Source organism: Rhodamnia argentea, chromosome 7 (assembly GCF_020921035.1).
Source record: "Rhodamnia argentea isolate NSW1041297 chromosome 7, ASM2092103v1, whole genome shotgun sequence".
Taxonomy (NCBI): Eukaryota; Viridiplantae; Streptophyta; class Magnoliopsida; order Myrtales; family Myrtaceae; genus Rhodamnia; species Rhodamnia argentea.
In genome coordinates this window covers 19475986-19495250 of record NC_063156.1, presented here as the reverse complement: position 1 = coordinate 19495250, position 19265 = coordinate 19475986, and positions in this window count along the sequence as shown.

Sequence of the window (19265 nt, the reverse complement as noted above, 5' to 3'; positions counted from 1 at the left end):
ATGTTCATTCTACGTGATTTACCTCACCGATCGGTGATTCAAGTCGATCTAAGGTTTGTTTTTTGGTGTAATCCGACGCGTATTTGTACGTATTTTACCGAGATCCGTTCTCATCATTGGTATTAGAGCCTGCTTGTTTCCCGATCTACGTTCACCGATTGAATCGTCTATGCCATGTTTTGTATACTGTTATTAGAAGTATTCTTCGTTATTCGGAATGAACAATAATGACAATACATTTTTATGGCGTTTTACGAAAATTTCATTCAATAAAATTGCAATATGGATATATGGTTAGAATTTAATAGTCGATACAAGTTTTTTGAGTGGTTGTCCATCGCGAGGCAACGCCGGCGGTGGTCTCATGCGCGCCACATGCAGCTACGGGATCGGGTCCTTGAGGCAGCGGCGAAACATTGTTTTTTCGTGTATTTTAGCTCGGTGAAAATGGAATAAAGATATACCATTAGAATCGTATCGTCGAGACGGACGTTTTTGTGGGGTTGACCATCGCCAAAGGCCACCGGAGCAGTTGGCACGCCTCGGAGGGGTCCGGTACACATGGGCGTCACACGCCCATGTGAGCGGCATGTGCTTGTGCCACAGCCCGGGGTTCATATTACTCTAGAACCGGTTTTAGACTATTCTAGAACCGGTTTAAGCTATCCCAAACTCGGTTTGGTGTAATCCAGACTTTGTTCCGTCCTATTATGACCCGGACTTGGACCCGACCCGAGATCCGATCCGGTTGACCTGACGATCCGGTTGATCGGCGATCGTTGACCGTTGACTTTGACCATTGATGAAAAAAAAAAAAAATAGAATCATGTCGTGGCTCATGCGAGTCGTATCACATCCAATTGGGGTGATTTTGGTATCGATGTGTTTGTATCAAATTTTCTGTAATGTGGTATATTGGTGTTACCATATTATGCATTAAGGTTGTTTTTATTAATTCTATTTTTTCCCGCATTCGTTGTAGGAAAAATGTCTTGGATGTACAGAACCCCTAGAAGATTAGATGTTAAAGAGCAAGAGCTAGATGAAAAACTCTTGAGCCTTAGGAATGACTTAGCGCTTTACCACTGGAATGCTCAACATGACATGATCACTCTTATAGTGAAGGTCAACGAAAAGCTTCGGGAGATCTTTTTCGGTGGTGGTATTAGAATCACCACTGACAACATGAAAGTCATAGCGTTGAGGACCACTCTTCCTATGGAGTGGCATGGGGTCATCGATCGTTTGTGGGAAGAAAACCCCAATACTTACAAGAGTCTCGGAATTTGATTTTTATGTGAGTATATGAGTAGGGGCTTGCGAAGGACGTCGACTCTAGCTATGAATGGGTCTTGGAGGAGGCGGAATGGGCCCTAGCACAGTAGGACCGATACCCCAAGAGTGTTTATGAGGCTACCTTGTAGAGTTCAAAATTTACCTAGTTATCATGAGTTTCTGGGGCCTTTTCCTAGTATTAAGAAGCGTTGCTGGATAGGAAATTGATGCGTCGTTTCACTTCCTTTGGATTCTAGTTTTATGAACTTTTTAATCGTGTTATTGTTGAAGTAGGTTTGTCATTTTTCTGATATTTCCTATTGCTGTTGGTTGTGAACATTTTATGATATTATGTTAGTGAATGAATAATATTTTTTTTGTCATATAATGCTTTAGTAGTATTGTATGTTTGAGTGGGGAGTTTTAGAGCGTTTTAGTGATCTTTAAAGAACTCAATATTTACCTAAATAATTATATTAATGATAATTTCAAGCAAGAATCCTTAGACGACGATTGAGAACTTAGTGAACTTTCGAATATAAGTCCTTATGTGAAATTGTGCATTAGTATAATTAGTTAGTGTAAAACGCGTCCATAAATATTAGGCAATAACAATACGTGCAAAAATGCCTAAATTACCTCATATTCATATACAATGGCAACGGCTTCAAAGAACATTGTGGTTGAGCTCAATAAGGGTGAGAAGTTAAATGATGACAATTATGAGATCCGAATATGAAAATCTAGTATGTCTTGGAGGTAGAAGTAGTGGAAGCTCCTAACTTGATCATGACCGAGCCGGATGATGGAACCATTGCACAACACAAGAGGGATCATGAAGCCTTCGTTGCTTGGAAAAAAAAAAAAGAACTCAATTGTTCGCATTACGTTGTTGAGTAGTATGGATAATGGTATCATGCGAGAGTTTAGACAGCATGAGAATGTAAAAGATATTTGGGATACATTAGAGACTAGGTTTGGGCGAACTTCGATCACCAAGCTGAGGTAGCTTACAATCAAATTCAACGCATATAAGATGCAACATAAGCATAATATGAAGCAACATTTGAGAAAAATGTCGAACATGATGAGTGAGATGAAGGGTGCGGGTCACACGTTATCCGATGAGTAACAAGTGCAAGCGGTGATCCGCTCTTTGCCCCATAGCCGGAAGCACATGAAAGTTAACTTGATCCATAACGAGAATGTCAAGACCTTTAAGGAGGTTATACGCCACTTGGAGCTGGAGGAGGACCTCCTTTTAGTGGCTAAGATTCAAACCGATGTGTGTTTAACTAGCTCTGGCTCACATAGAGCTTCGAGCTCCAAGCTCAAGCATCCTAGCGGGCTCAAGAAATGGATAGGTAAAGGAGTGGAACCATCCGGCAAGAATTGAAATTTGATAGGCATGGAAAAGGGAAGCATCCTTTTAAGGGAAACGTTTCAAGGGTGAAATGTTATAATTATGGCAAGAAGGGTCATTTCGCTCTCGATCGTACCGAGGCGAAGAAGGTAAAAACCCTTTCTACACTTAAAAGTGTTAGTTATATATCAAGTTCTATATTTCTAACTAAATCTCATCTTTTGTGGATTGTAGATTCAAGGGCCACAGACTATGTAGATAGAGACAGAAATACCTTTGTGGAATTTCGACGAATTGCACGTGGAGCAAAGTGGATCTATGTGGGGAATAACTTCATAGTGGAAATTAAAGGAATTGGCACCAGCCAACTTATCATGCGCGGTGGTCGTACATTGTTCCTACATGATGTCCTATATGCTCTAGAGATTCATCAAAATCTTATCTCTGTGTTGATTTTAGTCGGACTTGATTTTTGTATGAATTTTCATGTTAATGGTGGATTTGTTGTTATGTATAACTTTCTATAGTTCGGGTCATTTTGTTGATGGCTTTATTGTGTTAGATGTTGAAAACACTAATGTAAATGTTTGTTATTCCCTGTTTACATCTTCCCATTCTAGTGATAATGATGTGAACGTGTGGCATGATAGACTTGGTTATATTGGTCAACAACATATGAATAGATTAGCCAAAGGAGGCTTAATGGGCAATATTGAAAAGGTCACATTGTCCACCCGTGAGCATTACCTAGTGGGAAAAACAACTCGAAAGACATTTAGAAAAGGAACAAGAGCTGAATTTCCATTACAATTAATTCATACTGACATCTGTGGTCTAATGAATGTAAGGGCAAGGCATGGGGCTGTATACTTCATCACTTCAATAAATGATTACACTCAATTTGGATATATCTATTTGATTTCTCATAAATATGAAGCATTAAGTTGCTATAGGAAATATATGACCTTAGCAAAAAACCAATTGGATAAGAAAACAAAAGCATTGAGATCCGATCGAGGTCGAAAATACTTATCCGATGAGTTCAGAAATTTGTGTGATGAAAATGGAATAGAAAGACAATTGTTTGTCCTATATACTCCACAGCAAAATGGTTTGCAGAGAGAAGAAATAGAATCCTAATGGAAATGGTTAGGTCTATGATGACACATGCTAATTTGCCTATCACGTTTTGGAGTGATGCTTTGTTAACTGCCGTCTATGTACTTAATCATATACCTTTAAAGTCGGTTTCTTTCATCCCATATAAGCTGTGGACAGGTCAAAAACCTGATTTGAGCTTTTCTAAATATTGGGGTTATGCTGCCTATACTCAATAATCCACTCATAGACATGGAAAATTGGGACCAATAGGCAAAAAGTGCATCATGACAAGATACTCTGAATACTCAAAAGGGTATGTGTTTATAGGCGAGCAAGAAAGCGGAAGTGTACCTAAATTTGAATCTCGAGATGTCACATTTTTAGAGAATGAATTTTCGAGAAAGGACGAAATAGGTGAAGTTTACTCCTTACTTGAGACCTTTAATTAGGATAATGGGACAATTGGATATAATGATCAAAGTGGGAGCAATGTGAGAAGTGGGGAGTTGAGTACGAACCAATATTAATTAGAACCACTTGATGGAACGATATCATTATCCGGTTCGAGTGGGAGTGTAATGGTGGAGGGTGAAGTACCCTTGGTACAATCTTATCCACAATGAGCAAGTCGCAAAAGTATTCCCCGTTGACGCTTTGAGATTGAAGGGGAAGCTTTTATGATCGCTCCACTACAAGAGGATGAGCCAAGGAATGTAAATGAGGCTCTATCTTGCCTTGATAAGGAAAAATAGATGAAAGGAATGGAAGAAGAGATGAAGTCAATGAGATTAAACCAAGTTTGGGAACTAGTCAATCTTCCGAAAGGACACAGAGCCATTGGGAGCAAATGGATTCTCAAAATAAAGCGTAAGGCAAATGGCTCAATTGAGAGATATAAGGCTCGCCTTGTGGTGAAGGAGTATAACCAACAGGAAGGAATTGACTATGAAGATACTTTTTCTCTTGTGGTAAGATTTACCTCAATTCGCCTTATTCTGACAATAATGGCTAGTTTGAATCTTGAATTACATCGGATGGATGTAAAGACTATTTTTCTCAATGGAGAATTGGAAGAATAGATCTATATGGAACAACCCATTGGGTTTGTTAATAAAGGCTAAGAACAAAAAGTATGTCGACTTTTGAGATCGATATATGGCATTAAGCGGTCTTCAACACAATGGTATAGACGCTTTCATAATGCCATAGTGGCATATGATTTCGAGATGATTAATGAAGATAATTGCGTGTATATCAAGAGGTCCAAAGTTCATTTTGTAATCTTATCATTATATGTTGATGATATACTAATTGGCGGAAGCAATATGGAATTTGTCAAGACAGTTAAAAGTTGGCTATCTTCTAATTTTAAAATGAAAGATATGGGTGAAGTTACATACATTCTCGGAGTTAAGATTTCGAGAGATTGTTCGAAAATTTGTTGTCTCTTTCGTAAGAGACGTACATTAATAAAGTCCTTGAACAATTTCGTATGTAAGATTGTAAACCCATTGATACTTCTATTGCGAGAGGTGAAGGTTTTAGCTGTAAAATGTGTCCCGAGACTCCGCAAGAGCAAGAACGAATGAAAAACATTCCTCATGCGAGTACCATTGGAAGTTTAATGTACGCTACGATGTGTACAATACTTGATATTTGTTATGCAGTTGGAATGGTAAGTACATACCAATCCAATCTAAATCAAGCACATTTGACTGATGTCAAGAGAATTCTAAGGTATCTGAAAGCTACTGTTGATTATGTGCTGAGTTATCAAAGAATTGATTTGCACCTTTAGGGTTACAATGATGCTGATTGGGGAGGAGATTTAGATGAGACAAAATCTACCTCTAAAAATGTGTTCTTACTGAATAATGGCACTGAATTGTGGAGCAGTAAGAAGCAGAAGTGTGTAGCTTTATCTACCATGGAAGTCGAATTCATGGCTTTGTCGGTGACAGCACGGGAGGGTGTTTGGCATAGGAGATTTTTGGGTTATTTAGGCGTTACTAGTAATGCTGCAAATCCAGTTTTAGTATACTATGATAGCCAAGTAGCAATAGCTTATATCAAAGATCCCAAGTTCCATTGTGAGATTAAACACATAGACATTAAATATAACTATGTTAAAGACGTAGTTGCACAAAAGGATGTGAACATACGGTATATATCTACGCATAGAATGTTAGCAGATCCGATGACAAAGCCAATTATTAAAGATGTTTATTATAGTCATGTGAAATCTCTTGGACTACATAGAATGTGATATACTGAATATTGTAATTTCCCTGAATGTTCACGGTTATTGAAGTTTAAAATTATTATCTATGAAATTTTGTAATATTTATGGATTATAAAGCTTGATGCTTTATATTGAGAAGGTATGTCTGACGGATGAGAGATTAGTTCACTCACATGGATAATCGCCTCTATTTACTGCTTGATGAATAGAGTTGAGACGAAATTTAAGCTCATTATCTAGTTGATAATTGAGAACTCGAGCTTAAATATATATGTCTCCTTAATAAAATGTTAGGATAATGACTTATTATTTATAATGTCCGAAAGTGAAATAACTCACACATTTCATTTTATCTATCTTTATTGCCGGATGAGAGTTCTAATGAATACTTTTGAGAAGAGTAGTTACGTAAACTCAATTTAGATGTTGAGAAGGTATGTCGGACGGATGAGAGATTAGTCCACTCACACGGATAATCGCCTCTATTTACTGCGTGATGAATAGAGTTGAGACGAAATTTAAGCTCATTATCTAGGTGATAATTGAAAACTTGAGCTTAAATATATATGTCTCCTTAATAAAATGTTAAGATAAGGACTTATTATTTATAATTTCCGAAAGTGAAATAACCCACACATTTCATTTTATCTATCTTTATTGCCGGATGAGAGTTCTAATGAATACTTTTGAGAAGAGTAGTTACGTAAACTCAATTTAGATATTGAGTGTGTCTAAGCTATCATCTATACGGTATTAAATGGAAAGACATATGCTCCATGGGGAAGGGGAAAATACCGTAATACATATTTCATATCACGTATGCATGAGTCGACCAATGAGAGTAGGAAAAAATGCAGATCTCAACTTTAAGTCATGTGAGACTCTCGAGGATAAGAATTCCTCATTTGGTGCCCCCATGACTCCCCATTATTCTCGAAATTTCTATTTAGTGTTCGCTATCATAGGATATTACATATGGTCATGAAATTAATTCGATCTAAAGGGACACTTCTAGAAAAGCGAACCGAACCGAGAATGAGAGGCCTAATGGAGGAGAAAGATCGATTTAGAGTTTTAAGTCACATTGTAGATTATATTCACGGACCGATCGCTTATGATTATTTAGTGTGATCATAATTGTGAATATAACGTATCATACTCAAATGAGATCGAGGGAGAGATATATATGTGACTAATTGATTTAGGGTACAAAATAAGAAAATCTACTTGTGATTATGTTCATTTTTTAGCTGTCATATACTCCCAACGGATGTATGAAAATGAGCTCTCAGAATATGTTGATAGCACGGATTATTTGCCAATATGAATATTGCGGTGAGAAGAGAAATAGAGATATTTAGCCCTTTATGGGCGAGTGGGAGATGTTGGAGCGTTGCGCCCATTTAAGGGCAGAATTGATGGCAAAATTAATAATTCCCTTTATTGCAATTTTGATTGCGATAATTAAAGGTATATTGAATTTCCTATTCAGTACTATGAAGGAGTTTTTGGTATTTCCTCAATATACCTATTCGGAATGTACGACGTTACGTGACACAAGAGCAGACGCTCACAAACTGTCTAAAAAAGTTCTCTCGTTCAAGACTCTCTGTGGGTATCAATAACGAACGATCAACGGATCCGGATTCCTTCTCAACTGCGATTAGGGCTTCTAATCTGTGGCTATTGAGGTATGTTCATTCTACGTGCTTTACATCGCCGATTAGTGATTCAAGTCGATCTAGGATTTGTTTTTTGGTGTAATCCGCTACGTATTTGTATGTATTTTATCGGGATCCGTTCTCATCAATACTCGACCCTACTTGTATCACTAAAACACATCCATATTTTCATCCAATCTTTGAAACCCCGAACACACCTATGCTCTTCATGGGTAAATGTTAATGGAAAATGTTCACATCAAATTAAAAAAAGTAAATCAGCACAATAAAAAAAATGTAAAAGAAGTAAATAAAGTCAAAAAAGTAAGAGAAGAACCTATTGATTGTAAAACTTATTAGAAATTAAAAAATTGTATATGTGTTGCAACGACACATATTGTGAATGCTTGCTTTATTGGTTTAAATTAAATTAATTCCTTTTTTTGTCGCCAAACCAATTTTATCACCGAGCGTGTTAGTTTAGTTTCACACGATTGAGACAAAATTATATGGTTTTTTTTTTCATCTAATGACAAGATTATAGGTTGAAAAGTTAAGTATTTTGTGAATGGGCATTTTGTTGAAGCCGAAAATGTTGGTGGCACTTTAGTTATTATTTGAACATGAAAATTGCTGGTTCGACTGATCTGTACACGAAAATAGGAAATAGACAAAGAATAGAGGACAAAAATGTAACAAAGAAAACACAAATGAAAAGGTAAAGAAGATAAAGATACCTTCGCATTCATTTGCGTGGTGCGGCAGATAAAGCAAAAGAGTGACAAGAGGTGTTGAGTTGTTGCTCAATCCAATCCCCAACCCACGACAGAGCTAAGTACAGAGGAGAGAAGGTACTTTACTCTTTTGTTTTCCCTTTGTATCGCACCAGGGCGCGCGCACAAAAGCTATAGTGGTTCACCTTCAATTCTTAAATCTAAGGGTCCAACTACGAGAAACGAAGGCGTAGCACCGTCTAAGCGAGGGTCGCGCCCAGACCTAGATGAGGGCCAACTGGCCCTCGTCGGAGGTCACCGATGGTCACTGGCCCTTCCCGGCGACTATGGTGTTGACCATCGGCAAGGGGGCCGGCGGCCATTGACGAGGGCTTAGCCACAGTCAGCTTGATTTTTTTTTTAAATTTTTACTTTTCTTTTTTTTTACTCACATGTAGTGTCCGAAAAAAAAAAAAGAACTCATTTATAATGGGCTGGATTATATATGTTAGTTATAATTTTACAAATAGGTCTCATGGGTTTTAAAATACTAAAATTTATCTAAAGATGAGCTTTTTTTTTTTGTCAGAAAAATAAGTAGCATTACTGATAATTAGAGTTTCGTACAAAAAGGCCCATACAAGGGGCATAAGCACATTATAACTCATAGAGGGGCCGAGGCGGGAAAGAGACCCAGTGGGCCGGAATCTGATCAAAACGATGCATTTTGGCGACCCAATCAGCTACATGATTTGTGGCTCTCTTGCAATGGGCGATGGACACATTTTGTAGGCAAGCTAGAATTTGTTGGCCCTAGAGGATTAGAATTTCTACTTTCCAGTTGGCATCCACTTCTCCGTTGATCACACGAACTAACTCTAAAGAATCTAACTCCACTAAAACTCGAAGCTTCTATTCTTTAATCTCTCTCCTTGCTTCGAGCGACTTCAAGTCGGCGGTTGGAGCATGTGCTTCAGCTAAAAGAGCTGTACAAGAGGGGATTTTCCTAGTGAACTCGTCAATCAAAGAACCACTCGAGTCCCCGAAGCACCCCCACGATAGCACTATCAAGAGCAGCACCACCAACGGACACGTCGACATTCAGCTTTAAAGCTTCGATCTTTAACATTCCACCTACTATAGCTTGCTAGGCTAGTTTGCGCGTCTTCGATTAGAGAATATGCATTGGGTTTTTGTGACATCATGTATTTCGACTCATTCTCGAAGCTCTGAATGAATAAAATATCTCATTGATGTATTTCAGTCGAATCTCACTCGGAATTGATCTCTCTTGAGAAGACTAATCCAATGGGAATAGCTGCCTAGGAAAATCAAATACGTGGACTAAGAACTTGATCCTAGATTGACTCTTTGGCCATGAAAATTGTTGAAGGAATATTTTGGACCAATATACGCCGATCCTAGAATGGTTTAGGAACGATTTGGGTAATACCCTACGCTTGGATCATGGGTGATTCCGTTTGACCTCGTATGGGTTCCGAACGTCCCTAAATTATTTTTTAACGATCGTGTCCATCGGGACTAGTGATTGATCATCGCAATTGAATGACAACCAAAGTCGCTAGAGCTCGAGTAATTCTTAAACGTGATATTAATCACAGGTTGATACTCATAACTCCTAAAAGCCGCCCATTAGTTTGAGATACGTTGAAATTTCAATTGATCGAGATTGATAACGAATCGGACTTCGAAATTAGATGTCGGACCTTCAGGGGTTTCAATAATTAAATTTTGGACGTTACCTCATCCGGAGTACGATTACTTCGCGATTCGCCTCAAAGTGTTCAGAAAAATAAAATTTGGATTGGAAATGGGAAAAGACCCATTTACCCTTAGAAAATATCCATTTCTTCACCTTAGCCAAAGGGCATTTTGGTCATTCACCCCCTAGTGGCCGAATTTGACTAGTCTTTGGTGATGGAAATTACCAAATTGCCCTTCTTGCATTCAAGAGCAAAAATTGAAGTGCATTATCGGTGGAGGACCCCACAAGACTCTCTCTCTTCCATTTTTCAAGACCAAAATATCCACCTAAAATACCATAACCTATTATCATTATTGTCTTCATCTTCATCCTCATAATTGGTCTTATTTCTCTCACTACTCTCTCTCTACCTCTCACTTGGCTGAACCTCCATTTCCACCCCCCCACCATCACCGAAAATTTCCCAAGCCATCACCGCCGGCCACCCTCGAGCCACCGAAACTAGGCCGCCACCGTGAGTTGCTCGGAGTTGCCGAAGTACCGTGGGTTAGAGCCAGCCGAGAGAGGACCACCGGAGTTGCCGTTGGATCAAAGTTTCTCTCAACATTTTCACCGCAAAAATTGCTAGATTTGAGGTAAGATAGTTTCTAAACTTGTGTTGACACCTAAATTTTTGATTTTGTAGGAATTTATTTATTTACTTCATAAAATGAGAGTTAGCCATAATTCTCACAAAAAATAAATAAATAATTTCTCATGCATTGCATATATATTTTCTGTCACTCATTGCATTTAAGGTCAGAGGTGAGTCAACCGAGCTTAATTTTGACAGACGGTTGAATCGAACTTGGTTTGAAAAATTGCGACCAAGGCATGGGGAGTGTGCTGCATTTTAATGAGCTAAGTGGACTTATTTTCAATTTTATCTTAGTCTATGTGGGCTTAATTATTTAATTAAGGCTTTCAGTTAAATGTCCATTACTTAGAAAAGCCTTAGTTGAGTTTAAGAATGCAAGACAAGCCTATAGTTTAATCAGAAAATCTAATGGGGCTAGTCCATGAAGGAGCCGAAGGTTGCATGTGGGTTTAGACCTTGATTTAGTGTATTTTATAGGGCCATTATTTTTTTTAATTGAAGACCAATCGTGCCTAATTGCATCTCAAAGCCCACGAACGTGATTGTTCAGCCGAATCCATCTATCACATACCCCGGCCGAAGATTTGATGAAGTAGAGCTAGGATTCTTCAAATTTTCAAAATTAGTCTAGGATCTTAATGAATTCCCAAAAGGATAAAACACTATCTCTACTTAGCTGAAAATAATAGAGAGTTTTGATAGATGTGGGAACTCACGATCCAATGGCTCATGCTTCGACTAGCATTGCAAATCTAACGGTCTTAAGGGAGTCCTATTCCAAATAGGACTAGTAGTCCAAAGTCTATATAACAACTTAGCTCACGTGAATAGGGGGCTGACGTTCTGAAATTTGCAGCACTTCTAAGTCATTATTGATTTGCGGAAAAAGTAGAGAGTTGTTCGGAGAGATTGAGGGTTCGATTGTCTCCCTCGTGGTCGAGGCAATCCCCTAGCCGAAGCTTTCCCCCCGCGCATGAGCTGCCCTTGTTTTGCCGTTGTTCACCAACATCCCCGCGGCCGCTTTGGTTCGTTGATCCGTCACCGCTCAGCTGTCTCGGTTCGGCGCTTCACCCCTCCGTAGTCCCGACGTTCGTCGTAGTTCAAGACGCTAAGAACCAGATTGTCCCCAGCTGCTGTTCAATTCGGTTCAACACAGAAATCAATTCTGTTCAAGCGTTTAGGCGTGCACAAATCTGGTGAAAGAAAAGGCTGTTTTGGACTCAAACGTCAACGTGTACTTTTGCTGGAAGATTACTTGAAAAAGGTACGTTCTCTTGAACTTTTGGTCATAATTCATTCATAGTTTGCTGAATGTTCTGGCATCATCATGCGTGAGTTTTATTTTTAGACCAAAAGTGAAGAAGTTTTCTTTTATGAGGGATAGAAAGTTGAACTTTGGATGGATGAAAGTCTGATTTCTCTTAAACTTGTTCATGAATTGGTTGAATAGTGTAGTGATCTTTTGGGAATTGATAAAATAAACTTGGAATCATTCTTTTCTCAAAATAGCAACATATTTGACGATTTGTAGATCAAGGTAGGTTAGACTTAAAAATCAGAATTTTAGGCAAAAGAAAAATCTGATTCTAAAGATAAATTCCAGAATTGAGCCCCGAGTGCTACATGGATGGATGATTTTCTTGCAAACCTAATTTGTTCATTAAACTGGTGGAATCCCTACACTTTTATGAATTGACTTAACTCAATTGGAACATGTTTTTTCTCATATAAGAATCATTCACTAGTTTTAATTGAGTGAATTCATTTGAATACAAATCAGAATTTTTAACGGGAGCATGGTCTTTTTCGACATATAGGTAGCTTGCTTATCCGAATCCAACGTGTTGGTGGATGAATTTTGTCCTGATTTTTATCTTGTTTGGATGATCATGTTATCTTTGGTAATTTATCTAATCTCATGACGTGGATAATAATTGATTGAACCAAACCTTATCCGATAAGTTAGCATCTTTTAATTGGATGATGATTGGCTTGCTCTTTGATAAAGTTTCTGATCTCGATCGTTATCTCCGATATGCAAGTTAGGTGGATTGTTTTTTTTTTCTGGCTTATATCTTATCTTATCCTCTCATGATTTTCCCGATGATATTTGAATGTTAGAGATAACGTTTGGTCGAATTGGATAAAGTCCGAATTTTCTTTGAGAATTATCTAAATTAAATTTTCAAATCTCAAAGATAATTTCTCAAATTAAAAATGGATCGAGTTTTTGGATGAGGAAAGGTGGATCCCCAATGCCATATTTTCGGCCACCCCTCTTTGAATTTTCAAAATTTCAAGCTCAATTGATTTTCATTTTTATTTTATTTTTGTCGTGCTTGTTTGTTTTTGATTTGTTTTAAAATTTGCACATCTTTAAACAAACATGCCCATAATATATGCTCCCCTTGATGCCTAGACCCGTCGGAAAAATAAATCACACGCCTTAGCCACGATCTCATGGAATGGGATGGTGATTTAGTATAGAAATTCGTGTTCCGCCCTTCGGCAAAAGAGTTGTTGTTTTTCTATACACATATCCGCATATTGGTTCGAATCCTCGAGGATGTAGTGGATAAAATCTCGCTCTAGCCCGGATCTTTGGGAATGAGAAGATTTTCGAAAAAATCGGAAATTAAAGGTATATTATGTGCATTTTTGTTTATTTTTGTTCAAATTTTTGAATGCTTTTGAACGTTTTTTTTATTGTCGAAAATACCAAAAAATCATCTTCCGGGCGCATAATATATGGTCTCATATTACACTTTTTTTTCAAAAAAATCAAAATCATTCAAATCACATCGATTAATCAAAAAGGGATATTTCATGAAATTGGTACCGAAAGGGCATTAATTTTTCCAATTAATGTAACCAAGTCCCCGAACCCATTTTTCTCCAGTGCGCAGAAATAAAATAGTTCTCCCTCTATTTTATTAAGGTTTCTAATTAACTTTCCGTAAATGATTAGTGGCGGCTCCAATTGAATATCTTTTCATGAATAAACCTAAGTTGCGATTCGGTAGGACTTGGGAGGGTCCGAATTAGGTTAGTTGATTCAATTGACCCGATAATCCGTTAGCCTAATTTTAGGTCGCGACGACTTAGGCGACTCACTGGGGACATTAATTTTAATTTTTTGAAAATAAAAGGGGTTAACCGAAATTTTAATTAATTTTCGAAAATTAAATTTGATTTTTCGAAATTAAAATTAATTTTCAAATTTTAAGGTTGATTTTCGGAATTTCCACCCAATTCCCCTTAATTTTCGAAAAAATTAAAATTTTGTGGACTTAAGCCGTTCATTTTCATGATCTATGCCTTGATTGATTGTGATTTGCCTTGAATGTGATTGATTTTTTTTTGGGAACGATTGGTTGGGGTTTGATTGATTTTTATTTGATTATATCTTGCATTATCTTACTCCATTGTGCTTCATTTTTCTGATGATTTTCTATAGGTTTACTTGATTTTTGGCATTTAATTCAGTTGTCTTATTTTATTATAGAATGCCATGATTGAGTGGATTGTACATGTCGTGCATGATTCATGACATTGCATTAGACCCTAAAATGCTAGTTGAACCTAGGATGGTGTCTGGGTAAGGATCTGCCTGGCCTCGGGATGGAGGAATGGATGACTTTACCCTCGACCCCGATCATGTTGAGAATTCCCCGCTTTGGCCTGAATCTGCGGGCATGAGAGGATTTCTTGACATCCCCCAAGCTCAAGAGACATTGGATACGGCTTAAATCGTTGAGTCCGATCCGCCCTCAAGAGTTCTTTAAAAACTTGGCTAATAAAGCATGCATATATCATTCCGCTTGTCTTTGAACCTATGAGCATCATATTCGCATATGTGTTTTTTGAGTCGATCCATGGTTGTTAGGTGCGTTGTCATTTTGATCTATCACTTCATGGGGCACGGCAACATTCGCACCGTAGAGATCACTAAAGATGATCTGATCGACCGGCTTCCCCAACTGGATGAAGTCGCCCGTCACTATGTAGAGAGCAGACTGGGGAAGCTCATTTTGTTGCTGGATATTAAGGTCCGTATCGGGATGATTCGGGCTCTCGCTCACCGCTGGGTTCCTCAGACCGCCACATTTCTGCTTGGTAAGCACGAGCTCACCCCTACCTTGGAAGAGTATAGCGTGCTCATTGGTAAGTCCATCGATTCCGAGCTCATCAATCCATACCTAAAGGAGGATGCCTCCGGGGTTTTAGCTGATTTCTTAAAAGTTGAATTACCGATCGTTCAAAGGGTTCCGAAAGGAAAGTACGGGCATTGTTCTTTTACTTTTCTCATCGATTGTTTTAACAAAGCTCGATCCTTGCAAAAGGGAAAAATCTTTTTATTGGCCTTTTTTGGATTAATCGTTTTTCCTCATCATAAGAATTCTATCAATCCTCACATGGCTCACTTTGTTCAACAAGTTTGTGAGGGAAGAAATTTTGTGAATGCTATTTTGGCCGAAACTATTATTTCATTGAACAAGTATCGACGGGGCAAGGATAAGGTTTTGCGAGCCCCCGCCGAGCTTTTGCAAGTATGGTTTTTGTCTCATATCAAAGAATGTCAAAACCTTGTGTCAACATACATACTGAGAAATTTTGCCCCGCCATTGGTCATCTTCAAAGAAAAACAAAGTAAATGCCCAGATTATCACTTTTCTGAATGGCTAAAACTCCTGAGGAATCCCTCCGCCAAGTCTCTCCAATGGCACGCTAGCTGGTTCTAATGTAAGGAGGCTCGTCTCACCTCCGGCCGATCCGGACCGGTCCCTCTCCTGGGTTTTACTGGAGCAGCTGAGTATTATCCGCCCCGAGTCATCCGACAGTTCGGGTGCGTTCAGAAGATGCCTCCGCCTCTGCCATCCGATCAGATCTAGCTGAACTTTGAGAACCTTATCCCAGAGCACGAAGAAACGGTCGTTACCGCTCACTACCTATGGGCTGCTTCTCAGCCGACCAAACTTTCTTTCCCGAGGAAACCGCTAGAGCCCGCTGAGGAGGCCTATCGATCCACCAAGGAGTACCGACTGAAGCACTCCATCCCCGAGGAATGGCGTCCAAAGCTCCCAGATATTACTCCATCCCGATCCCTCAACAATGAGCTTAGGCGTTTGCTGGGCGAAGCTGATGAAGAGATTGCCATGGCGAAGAAAGTCATCAAGCGGTTGAAGGCACAAGCTGGTCCTCAAGTCAAGAGATCCAGGAATGGAGCCGGGCCCTCGAAGTGATAGACATTTGTTGAGTCATGTCGTCGTGTTTGTTTTTCTTGCTTTCCTAGGCCTCATGTTAGGAGTTTTCGTCGAATTTTAGGGATCTCGTGTCTTATTACACTTTCAGATTAATAAAACAGTTCTGTTTTCATTCCTACCTTGCTGTCTTGTACGAATTTTTACGACCCTTTCTTGTTGGATTCAATTTCCTCACTTCAAACAAAAAATGTTCATAAGATCTTGATCCATTGTCTCAAAAAATTTCGTGGTAATCCAGTGTGTTTTCTATTTATCATGGAATTAATGGCCGGGGTTTGAGCAGGCTGGAATTTGACATATTCTCAGACTACAGATTCATTTTGCAATTTACTACTAGAAAACGTGCCGTATTGCTAAATTACCAAACATGAAAGTTGTAGATCTATGTTTCAAATAATAGCATGAAAAATTTCAGAATTAAATTCACAATTTAAAGGTGTCCTTCGTTCTTTTAATAACAGGTGGACGAAACAGTTTTCTGAACGTAATTTTTCACAAAGATGCATTAAACTGATTTGATCCATTTAGATCTAGCTCGATCGTCCAACACAAAAGTTGTTAATCAGCCTCTTGGCTATAAGCTGGTAAATTTTTACACCATTTTCACAATCGGATGATTTTTCATGAATAAATTCCCGAAACCCGACGAGGCTGGAACCTGCAGGTCAAGGTCACGAGTCAGGTGCTCATGAATCTAGTACAGCCATGGATCGACTCGACGTCTTTCACGCATTATACTCATCATATGACTCTCCTTTGCAGGTAATTTATCACGGATCCTCCACATATTACTCGATCGGTGGCTAAGAAAATGGCGGACAAGGCTGAAATCAACAACGCGATCCAGGAAGCTCTGCAAGAGCAATTCGAGGTTATGAATCAGAGGTTTGAGGATATGATGAGCCAGATGATGGAACGTATGATGGCTGCTACTGTTGCTTCTGCTAAGCACCCGACTGGTCCAACACCTCAGAACGTTGTCTCTCCGACCCTTCCCGCAAACAATCCCGAGAAGGCTTCCGAGCATGTCCCCGGTTACACCATGCCGCTAGAGGATGTTGTCATTATCGGCACTAGCTCGGGTGCCCCATCACCAGCTCTCATCTCCCAAGCCAGCCCCGTGACTATGGGACTATCCGGTGAAATGGCCAAGTTATTGGCCCAAATGGAGCAAAGGATCCGAGAAGTAGAAGGTACCCACAACATTCCCCAGGTTGATTTCTCCGCGTTCTCGAAGGTCAATGTGCCCGAGAAGTTTAAAATGCCCGACTTCGAAAAGTACGACGGCACTTCCAACCCAGTGCAACATGTCCAGATGTACCAAGCTAGGATGAGCAAGTATGTGGCTAACGGCCCTATGATGATTCAGACTTTCCAGGCCGGTCCGAAAGATGCAGCTATGAGATGGTACACGGACTATGAAATCTACAACATGGAGAACTGGGAGAAGGCGGCTAATGCTTTTGTTAAGCATTTTAGTTTCAACTTGGATGTTCTCATTTCTAGGGAAGATCTAGAATATGCTGAGATGAAGAAAGGCGAGACGATTAAACAATACGCCACTAGGTGGAGGAATGTGGCCTCTCGGCTGAAGCCGGTACCCCCCGAGCGAGAGCTCATGAAATTGTTTGTCTCCACTTTACCTCGGACGATGCGATCACGAATCCTTGGATCTGCTGCGACGTCGTTTAGTCACCTCATTGCGATGGCTGAGGAGATTGAGAGCGGCATGAAGAAAGGTTGGTACGGAGATGTTGCCACTAGTACCAAGAGATTCACGGCAAAGAAAGACAAAGAGCCTGTCTCATAGGTTAACATGACCTATGCCCAGAAACCTATGGCCCATGTGCCGGTCGTGCGAATCCCTAACCAGCAGCAGGGCAACTTTAGTGCACAACGGCAAAAAGGAAATTTACGTCCTCCTCGGCAATTTACTCCTCTACCCGGGACCCCGTCACAGGTGCTTGCGGTCTTACGTAAGAAAGGGCTTCTGACTTCCGAACCTCTACGACTTGGTAACACGAACTCACCAAGGTATCACCCGTCAAAGAAGTGTAACTACCATTGTGGTGAGCCCGGACATGATGCAGACGGCTGTTATGTGTTGAAACACCGCATTCAAGACTTGCTCGATTCCAAAGCATTTTCATTTCAAGACAATAGTCAGCCAAATACCAAAAATAATCCTTTGCCGGATCACTCGAGCAAGGTTAATGCTGTCTTTAGTTCCCAAGGCGGACGAAGATGTGTTTTTAAGATCCGGGTGGTTGACATTTTCAATGCTCTGGTTAGAGCAGGCTATTATCAGGTTGGAGAAATAGTATCGTTCGGCCACTTGGAAGAAAGAATCTCAACTCTTATGGAGAACGGGTTGATAGTCCGGGCAAATCAGACCGAGGTAGTAGCCACCGTATCTCGGATTGTAATTGACTGGGATCAAGAATTTGCTGCTTTGGCTCTATCTCAATCTGAATCTTCTCCGAAGGTTAAAGCAAGAGAAGCCGACGTGGCTAGTCTAATTAAGAGTGATCCGGAGTTAGGTGATATGCCCGCCTTGGAGGACGCAATAGATGATGAACTCGGAATTGTTATACCCGAGACTCTGGTGATTACTTCCCCCCACCCTTTTCCTTATAAAGATGGCAAGGCAGTTCCTTGGTCCTATGACCTTGCCCCGATAACAAGGTCCGGACGTGCTTATAATGATGATCACCCTGCCAAGCGGGTAGATGAAAAGGATGCAAAGGAATTTTTGGCTGTGATCAAGACAAGTGAGTACAACATTGTTGATCGATTCTGAAAGTTGCCGGCTCGGGTTTCTCTACTTGAGCTCTTACAGTCATCCGAAAAACATCGGGATTCCTTGATGAAGGTGTTGGGCCAAATTCATGTGCCTGAAAACATTGATCAAGATAGGTTGGAGAATTTTGTTGGGGCCATCCTTCTAAAAGATCAGGTCGCATTTGCCGACGATGAGATCCCCGCCGAAGGACGAGGCCACAATAAGGCCTTACACATAACGATCAAGCATAAACAGACTTATGTAGCTCGGGTGCTCATTGATAATGGGTCGGCATTGAATATTTGTCCCCTAGCTACACCGAACCGCCCGGGAGTTGACTTGGCCAGGATGCGGGCAGCCAAAACCTCGCCGAGATCTTTTGACGGTATGAAAAAGAATGTTATGGGGCAAATTAATCTCGAGATCCAGATTGGGCCATCTCCGTTCGATGTCTTGTTCCAAGTGTTAGACATCCCATCTGCATTCAACCTCTTGCTAGGA